This window comes from Panulirus ornatus, chromosome 2, assembly GCF_036320965.1.
Source record: "Panulirus ornatus isolate Po-2019 chromosome 2, ASM3632096v1, whole genome shotgun sequence".
Taxonomy (NCBI): Eukaryota; Metazoa; Arthropoda; class Malacostraca; order Decapoda; family Palinuridae; genus Panulirus; species Panulirus ornatus.
The window spans coordinates 106,346,728-106,355,298 of record NC_092225.1 but is presented as its reverse complement, the minus strand read 5'-3'; positions in this window follow the sequence as shown (position 1 = coordinate 106,355,298).

The window sequence follows — 8,571 nt, the reverse complement described above, 5'->3', positions numbered from 1 at the left end:
ATATATATATATATATATATATATATATATATGTACAATGGTCATAGATTTTAACGTGATTAAACAAGGCATTTGACTCTTGTCCCGTTCATATACTTTATCTATGTTGCTTAAGTCTAACAGAAAGATCCTTACCAATCAGCCCAACATGTAATTTATCACAATTTCCACATTGCACTTCATAGATGCATCCAAGAGAATTTTCTGGTGAATTCCTGATTAAGATATTTAAGACATTTACATTAAAGGATTTAAGCAGCATGGGAAGCAAAGTGAAATTATTATCAAAAGGGAGAACTAAACGACTCCTGGTGTCAGTGGAAGGTTTGGACTCAACTCTATAAAATGATTTCTTTGCTAACTTTTCAATGAAAGATCTAGGGTACTTTAACTTAGATCCAATAGAATATATATATGGGAGAAAGAATACTTCCCACGCATTCCTCACGTGTCGTAGAAGGCGAATAAAGGGGATGGAAGCCGGAGGCTTAACCCTTCCCTCCTTGTATTCTAACTTTCTAAAAGGGGAAGCAGAAGGAGTCACGCGAAGAGTGCTTATCCTCCTCGAAGGCACAGATTGGGGTTTTTAAATGTGTGTGGATGTAACCAAGATGAGAAAAAAAGGAGATATAGGTAGTATGTTTGAGAAAAGGAACCTGGTTGTTTTGGCTCTGAGTGAAACGAAGCTCAAGCGTAAAGGGGAAGAGTGGTTTGGGAATGTCTTGGGAGTAAAGTCAGGTGTTAGTGAGAAGACAAGAGCAAGGGAAGGAGTAGCACTACTCCTGAAACAGAAGTGGTGGGAGTATGTGATAGAGTGTGAGAAAGTAAATGTGAGAGCAAATGTCGTGCGGGGAACGGGTGAGGAGTGGAATGTATTTAGGGAAGCGGTGACGGCTTCCGCAAAAGAGGCATGTGGCATGAGAAAGGTGGGGTTGTTAGTGGTGGGATGAAGAAGTGAGATTGTTAGCGAAAGAGAAAAGAGAGGCGTTTGGACGATATTTGCAGGGAAGAAGTGCATATGACTGAGTGATGTATAAAAGAAAGCAGTAGGAGGTCAAGAGAAAGATGCAAGAGTTGATAAAGAGGGCAAATGAGTGTTGGGGTAAGAAAGTATTATGAAAGTTCAGGGAGAATAAGATGTTTTGGAAGGAAGTAAATAACGTGCGTAAGACAAGAGAACAAATGTGAACATCGGTAAAGGGAGCAAGTGGGGAAGTGATAACAGATGGTGATGGAGTGAGAAGGAGGTGGAGTGAGTATTTTGAAAGTTTGTTGAGTATGTTTGATAACAGAGTGGAAGATATAGGGTGTTTTGTCGGGGTGATGTACGAAGTGGCAGGGGCCAGGGAGAATGATTTGGTAAAGAGAGAAAAGGTAGTGAATGCTTTGCGGAAGATGAAATCCGGCAAGGCGGCGGACTTGGATGGAATTGCGGTGGAATTTATTTAGAAAGGGGGTGAATGTATTGTTGATTGGTTGGTAAGGATATTCAATGTATGTGTGAACAATGGTGAAGTGCCTGAATTTTGGCTGAATGCATGCATAGTGCCTCTGTACAAAGGTAAAGGGATTAAAGGTGAGTGTTCAAACTACAGAGGCATGATATTCCCGGGAATATTATGGAAGGATATTGATTGAGAGGGTGAAGGCATGTACAGAGCATTAGTATTGTTTCAAAAGTGGTAGAGGACACGTGGATCAGACAATTGTGCGGAGGAGGGTGGATGTGTTAGAAATGAGATGTTTGAGGACAATATGTGGTGTGAGGTGGTTTGATCGAGTAAGCAATGAAAGGGTAAGGGAAATGTGTGGTAATAAACAGATTTGTATGTATCATTTATGGATCTGGAGACGTCATATAATCCCAGGTTTTGGACAGTGAGCAGATACAATCCTGTCGAGTGAGGTTACGGCCAGTAACCGATACAGTCTTAACCAGTGAAGCTTCGGACAATGAGTAGTAGATGGCTATAGTCCTGACCAGTGAGGCTGCGGACAGTAGCTGGCTATAGTCCTGACTAGTGAGGCTACGGGCAGTGAGTGGCTACACTCCTGACTAGAGAGGCTACAATCAGCAGGTGGCTATTGTCCTGACCAATGAGGCTACGGACACTGAGTGGTGACACTTTTGATCAAGGTCCCTGCCCGAGGCTGCTAAATACGTTTCAAAATTCTTGAAAAATGAGTGAATGTTTGGCCAGTGAGAAGGAAACTGCAGCCGATACTTCCCAGGTTCTTGATTTCGAGCAAACAAATGATATCATGATGGTTGTTCCCCGATCATCTGCCGATAATGGAAGGTATATTTGCCGAAGTCATGTGTAAACCTGCCAACGATATTGCGTATATTTACCTATAGTAACGTTTCTGTCTTACCAATAATGTTTACATCCTTTTATGTAATGACATGTTTCTTTATTTGTGCTGGTTTTATGGTATAAGTTCTTAATTACCTTATATCCATCCAGGCATGTATATTCCCTTATACTGGTACAGCTGACTGTATTCCCTTATATCAATAATCGATCTCTATCACCAGTTCAGGCCTTCATACTCCCTAAAGTGGTGAAGGTGACTGTACTCCCTTACATCAGTACAGGCTCTTTATTACCTTAAAACGGTACAGGTCTGTATAATCCCTTATACTGTTACAGATGACTGTAATTCCCCTATATCAGCATACACTCTCCTAATATTAGTCCAGGCCTGTGTACTAATTCATACTGGTGTTTTCTCTTATAAAAGAACAGGCTCGCTATTACCTTATACCTGTCAGGCTTGTATATTACCTTGTAATAGTAATACAGGTGTGCGTATTCCCCTATACTGGTTAACGCTGTGTATTACCTTATACAGATGCACACATGAAGTTTTCCTTATACTGTTTTTGGTAAGTTATTACCTTCCATCGTCCAAACGTGAATATCGTTAACGTATACCTTTACGTATACCAGTGCAAAGGTGTACTGAATATTTCATTACACCAGTCCAGACGTGTATTTTGTTGATTTATACCATTACAAGCATGTGTGTTACATTATGCTGGTATAGGCGTGTGTATTACCTTTTATGGAACAGGGGTACGTATTACCTTGTAATGATAGAGGCGTGTGGAGTACTTTGTACTGGTAAAAGTGTGTGTATTACTTTGTATTGGTATAGGCATGAGTAATTTCCTGGTATGGTACAGGCGTGTGTATCACTTTGTACTGATAGAGGCATGTGGGTTATTTTGTACTGGTACAGGTGAGTGTATTACTGTACTGTTACAAACGAGTGTATTACCTTGTACTGGTACTGGAGTGTACAATACCTTGTGCTGATACAGGTGTGTGTATTTCCTGTATTGTAACAAGCGTGTGTATTACCTTGTACTGGTACAGGACTGTGTAATACCTTGTACTGTTACAGGCATGTGTATTACCTTATATTGGTATAGGTGTGTTTATCACCTTGTTCTGTTACAGGCGTGTGTGTTACCTTGGACTAATACAGGCGTGTGTATTACCTTGTAATGTTACAGGTGTGTGTATTACCTTGTAGGGGTAGGGGAGTGTTTATTATCTTGTACTGGTATAGGCGTGTGTATTACTTTGTACTGTTACAGGCTTATATATTACCTTTCATTGGTACAGGAGCATTACTTTGTACTGTTACAGGCTTATATATTACCTTTCATTGGTACAGGAGCATTACTTTGTACTGTTATATTCGTGTGTATTACCTTGTACTGTTACAGTCGTGTGTATTATCTTGTACTGGTACAGGCGTGTGTGTTACCTTACACTGGTAAAGACGTGTGTATTTCCTAGTACTTTTGCAGACTTATGTAATTTCCTTGTACTGTTACAGGTGTCTGTATTACCTTGTAATGGTACAGGTATGTTAACCTTGTACTGGTAGAGGCGTGTGGATTACCTTATATTGTTAAAGGCGTGTTTGTTAACTTGCACTGGTACAGGAGTAGTACTTTGTACTGGTACAAGCGTGTGTATTACCATGTAATATTACAGGCGTGTGTATTATACTGGTATAGGCGTGTGTATTAACTTGTAATATTACAGGCGTGTGTATTATGTTGTACTGGTACAAGCGTGTGTATTAACTTGTAATACTACAGGCGTGTGTATTATCTTGTACTGGTACAGGCGTGTGTGTTACCTTGAACTGTTAAAGATGTGTGTATTACCTTGTGCTGTTACAGACGTGTCTGTTACCTTGTACTGGTATAGGCGTGTGCATCACCTTGTACTGGTGCAGTAGCGTGTTACCTTGTACTGGTATAGGAGTGTGTAATACCTTGTGCTGTTGCAGGTGTGTGTATTACCTTGTACTATTACAAGCGTGAGTAATACTTTGTACTGGTATGAGTGTGTATCACCTTATACTGGTACTAGAGTGTGCAATACCTTGTATTGGTACAGCCGTGTGTATCACATTGTACTGGTTCAGACGTAAGTGTTAATTTGTACGGGTACAGGCATGGGTATTACCTTGTATAGTTGTGTGTATTACCCTGTACTAGTACAGGCGTGCGTATCACCTTGTACTGGTAGAGAGTGTATTACCTTGTACTGGTATTGGAGTATGTATTACTTAATACTGGTACTGTCGTGTGTATTACTTTGTACTGGTAAAGGTTTTTGTATTACCTTGTACTGATAAAGGCGAGTGTATCACTTTGTACTGGTAAAGGCGTGTGTATCACCTTGTACTGGTAAATTACTGTGTGATACCTTGTACTGATATTGGAGTGTGTATTACCCTGTACTAGTTCAAGAGGGTGCATTACCTTGTACTGTTACAGTAGTGTGTATTATCTTGTACTGGTGCAGGTGTGTGTATTACTTTATACTGGTACACGCCTATGTATTTCCTTGTACTTGTGCATTAGTGTGTAGTATCTTGTACAGGTACAGGTGCGTGTATTACATTGTACTGGTACAGGCGTGAGTATTACTTTATAATAGTAAAGGCGTGTGTATTACCTTGTATTGATACAGGTGTGTATATTACCTTGTATTGGTACAGGGGCGGCTGTTATATTGTGCTGGTTCTGGCATGTATATCATCTTGTACTGGTGCAGGTGTGTGTATTACCTTGTACTGGTACAGGTGTGTTTATTTTTGTTGTGGTACAGGCGAACGTATTACCTTGTACTGTTACAGTTGTCCGTAGTACCCTGTATTGGTACAGGTGTGTGTATTACCCTATACTGGTACTGGGTGGTGCATCATATTCTATAGGTAAATTAGTGTGTATTATCTCGTAATGTTACAGGCGTGTGTATTACCTTGTAGGGGTACAGGTTTGTTTATTACCTTGTATTGTTAAGGCGTGTGTTTTACCCTGGACTGGTGCAAGCGTGTGTATTACTTTTTACTGGTAGAAGTGTGTCTATTACCTTGTACTGTTACAGGTGTGTCTGTTACCTTGTACTTGTATGGGAGTGTATATTACCTTGTACTGTTGCAGGCGTGTGTATTACCTTGTACTGTTGCAGGCGTATGTATTACCTTGTACAGGTAGTGGCAATTGCATTACCTTATACTGGTACAGCTCTGTGTATTATCTTTTATTAGTAAGGCGTGAGCATCACCTTGTATTGGTAAAGCAGCGTGTATTACCTTGTATTCGTACAGGTGTGTGCATTATCTTGTACTGGTACAGTTGTGTGTAGTACCATGTATTGGTACAGGTGTGTGTATTACCCTGTACTAGTACAGGCTGGTACATCACCTTCTAGTGGTAGATTAGTGTGTATTACCTCGTAAGTTACAGGCGTGTGCATTACCTTATACTTTTATGGTTGTGTGTATTATCTTGTACTGGTACAGGCGTGTGGGTTACTTGGAACTGGTATAGGCGTATGTATTACCTTGCACTGTTAAAGACGTGTGTAATTACCTTGTACCGTTACAGGCATGTGCATTACCTTGTAATGGTACAGGTGTGTTTATTACCTTGTACTGTTACAGGCGTGTGTATTAACTTGCACTGCTGGTACAGGAGTATTACTTTGTACTGTTACATATGTGTGTATTGCCTTGTACTATTACAGACATGTGTATTATCTTGTACTGGTACAGGCGTGTGTATTACCTTGCACTGGTTCAGGTGTGCGTTACCTTGTACTGGTAAAGGCGTGTGTATTACCTTGTGTTGTTACAGACGTATGTATTACCTTGTACTGGTACAGGCACGGGTATTACCTTGTGATGATACGTGTTTATTACCTTCTACTGATATAGGCATGTGTTACCTTCTATTGGTAGTGCTTATTACCTTGTACTGTTACAAGTTACAGACGTGTTTATTACCTTGTACAGGCACATGCGAGGATATTACCTTGTTCTGGTATAGGCGTGTGCATCAGCTTGTACTGGTACAGTAGTGTGTGTTACCTTGTACTGGCATAGGAGTATGTGTGTATTTCTTTGTACTGTTACAGGCGCGTGTAATACCTAGTGCTGTTGCAGGCATGTGTATTAACTTGCACTGTTACAAGAGTGTGTATCACCTTGCACTGGTACAAGAGTGTGTGTCACCTTGTACTGGTACTGTAGTGTGCATTACCTTGTACTGGTACAGGCGTGTGTATTTTATTTCACTGGTGCAGATCTATGTATTGATTTGCACTGGGACAGGTGTCTATATTACCTTGTGCTGGCAGAGTCGTGTGTATTACCTTATACTGGTACAGACGTGTGTATCACCTTGTACTGGTATTGGAGTGGTTATTACCTTGTACTGGTAGAGTCGTGTGTATTACCTTATACTGTGACAGGCATGTGTATCACCTTGTGCTGGTATTGGAGTATGTATTACCTTGTACTGGTACAGGAGTGCGTATTACCTTACACTGCTACAGCCGTGTGTATCAACTTGTACTGGTAAAGGAGTGTGTATTTCCTTGTACTAGTATTGGAGTGAGTATTTCCTTGTACTGGTACAGGCGTATGTATCCCATTGTACTAGAGCAGGCGTATATATTATCTTGTACTGGTTCAGGTGTGTGTATTACCTTATTCTGTTACAGGCGTGTGTATTACCTTGTATTGGTAGAGATGTGTGTATTACCTTGTACTGGTATAGGCGTGTAAATTACTTTGTACTTGTAATGGCATGTGCCTCACCTTGTTCTGGTGCAGTAGTTTGCATTACCTTGTAATGGTACAGTCTATATTACTTTGTACTGCTATAGGCGTATGCATCATCTTGTACTGTTACAGGCGTGTGTATTACCTTGTACTGGTATGGGAGTGTGTATTAGCTTGCAATGATACAGGCGTTTGTGTTACCTTCTACTGGTTGAAGCGTATGCATTGCCATTTATTGGTACAGGTGCATGTATTTCCTTGTACTGATAAAGAGGTGTGTAATACTTTGTACTGGCAAAGGTATTTGTATTACTTTGTATTGCTACAGAAATGTGTATAACCTTATACTGGTACAGACGTATGCATCACGTTGTACTGGTAAAGTTGTGTGTATTACCTTGTACTGGTACAATTGTGTATATTGCCTTGTATTGGTACTGTAGTGTGTATTACCTTGTACTAGTACAGGTGTGTGCATTACTTTGTACTGTTACAGGAGTATGTATCACTTTGTACTCGTAGAGGCTTGTGCATCACCTTTTACAGGTACAGTAGTGTGTATTACCTTGTACTGTTACAGGCGTGTGTATTACCTTGTTTTGGTACAGGCGTGTGCATTACCTTGTACTTTTACAGGCGTGTGTATTACTTTGTTCTGGTACCAGGCGTGTGTATTACCTTGTACTGTCACGGGCGTGTGTATCATCCTTCTACTGGTATAGGTGTGTGTATTACCTTGTACTGGTGCAGGCTTATGTATTACCTTGTACTGGTACAGGCATGTGTATCACCTTAAGCTATTACAGTTGTGTGTATTGTCTTGTATTGTTATATGCGTGTGTATTGCCTTGTAATGTTACATGTGTGTATTACCTTGTACTGGTACAGGTGTGTGTATTACCTTGTACTGGTACAGGTATGTGCTCTACCTTGAACTGATAGAGGCGTGTGTATTGCCTTGTACTGGTAGAAGAGAATGTATTACCTCGTACTGTTACAGGCGTGTACATTACCTTGTACTGATACAGCCGTATTTCCTTTTACTAGTAAAGGTATTTGTAATAACTTGTACTGCTGCAGACTTGTGTATTAACTTGTACTGGTACAGGTGTGTGCATTTCTTCGTATAGTACTGGCGAACGTTTTATTTTGTACTAGGACTGGTGTGTGTAGTACCTTGTGATGGTACAGTCGTGTGTATTTCCTTGTAATTGTAGAGGTGTTTGTATTACCTTGAACTGGTAAAGCTTGTGTATTATCTTGTACCAGTGCAGATGTGTGTATTACCTTGTACTCTTAGAGTACAAGGTATAACCTTATACTGGTACATGTGCTTATATTCCCGTAAACTGTACAGTCGTGTGTGTCTCCTTATAATGATACAGGCGTATGTATTACCTTGTGTTGGTACAGGCGTGTTTATTACCTTTTACTGGTACAGGCATGCGTATTACCTTATACTGTTACAGT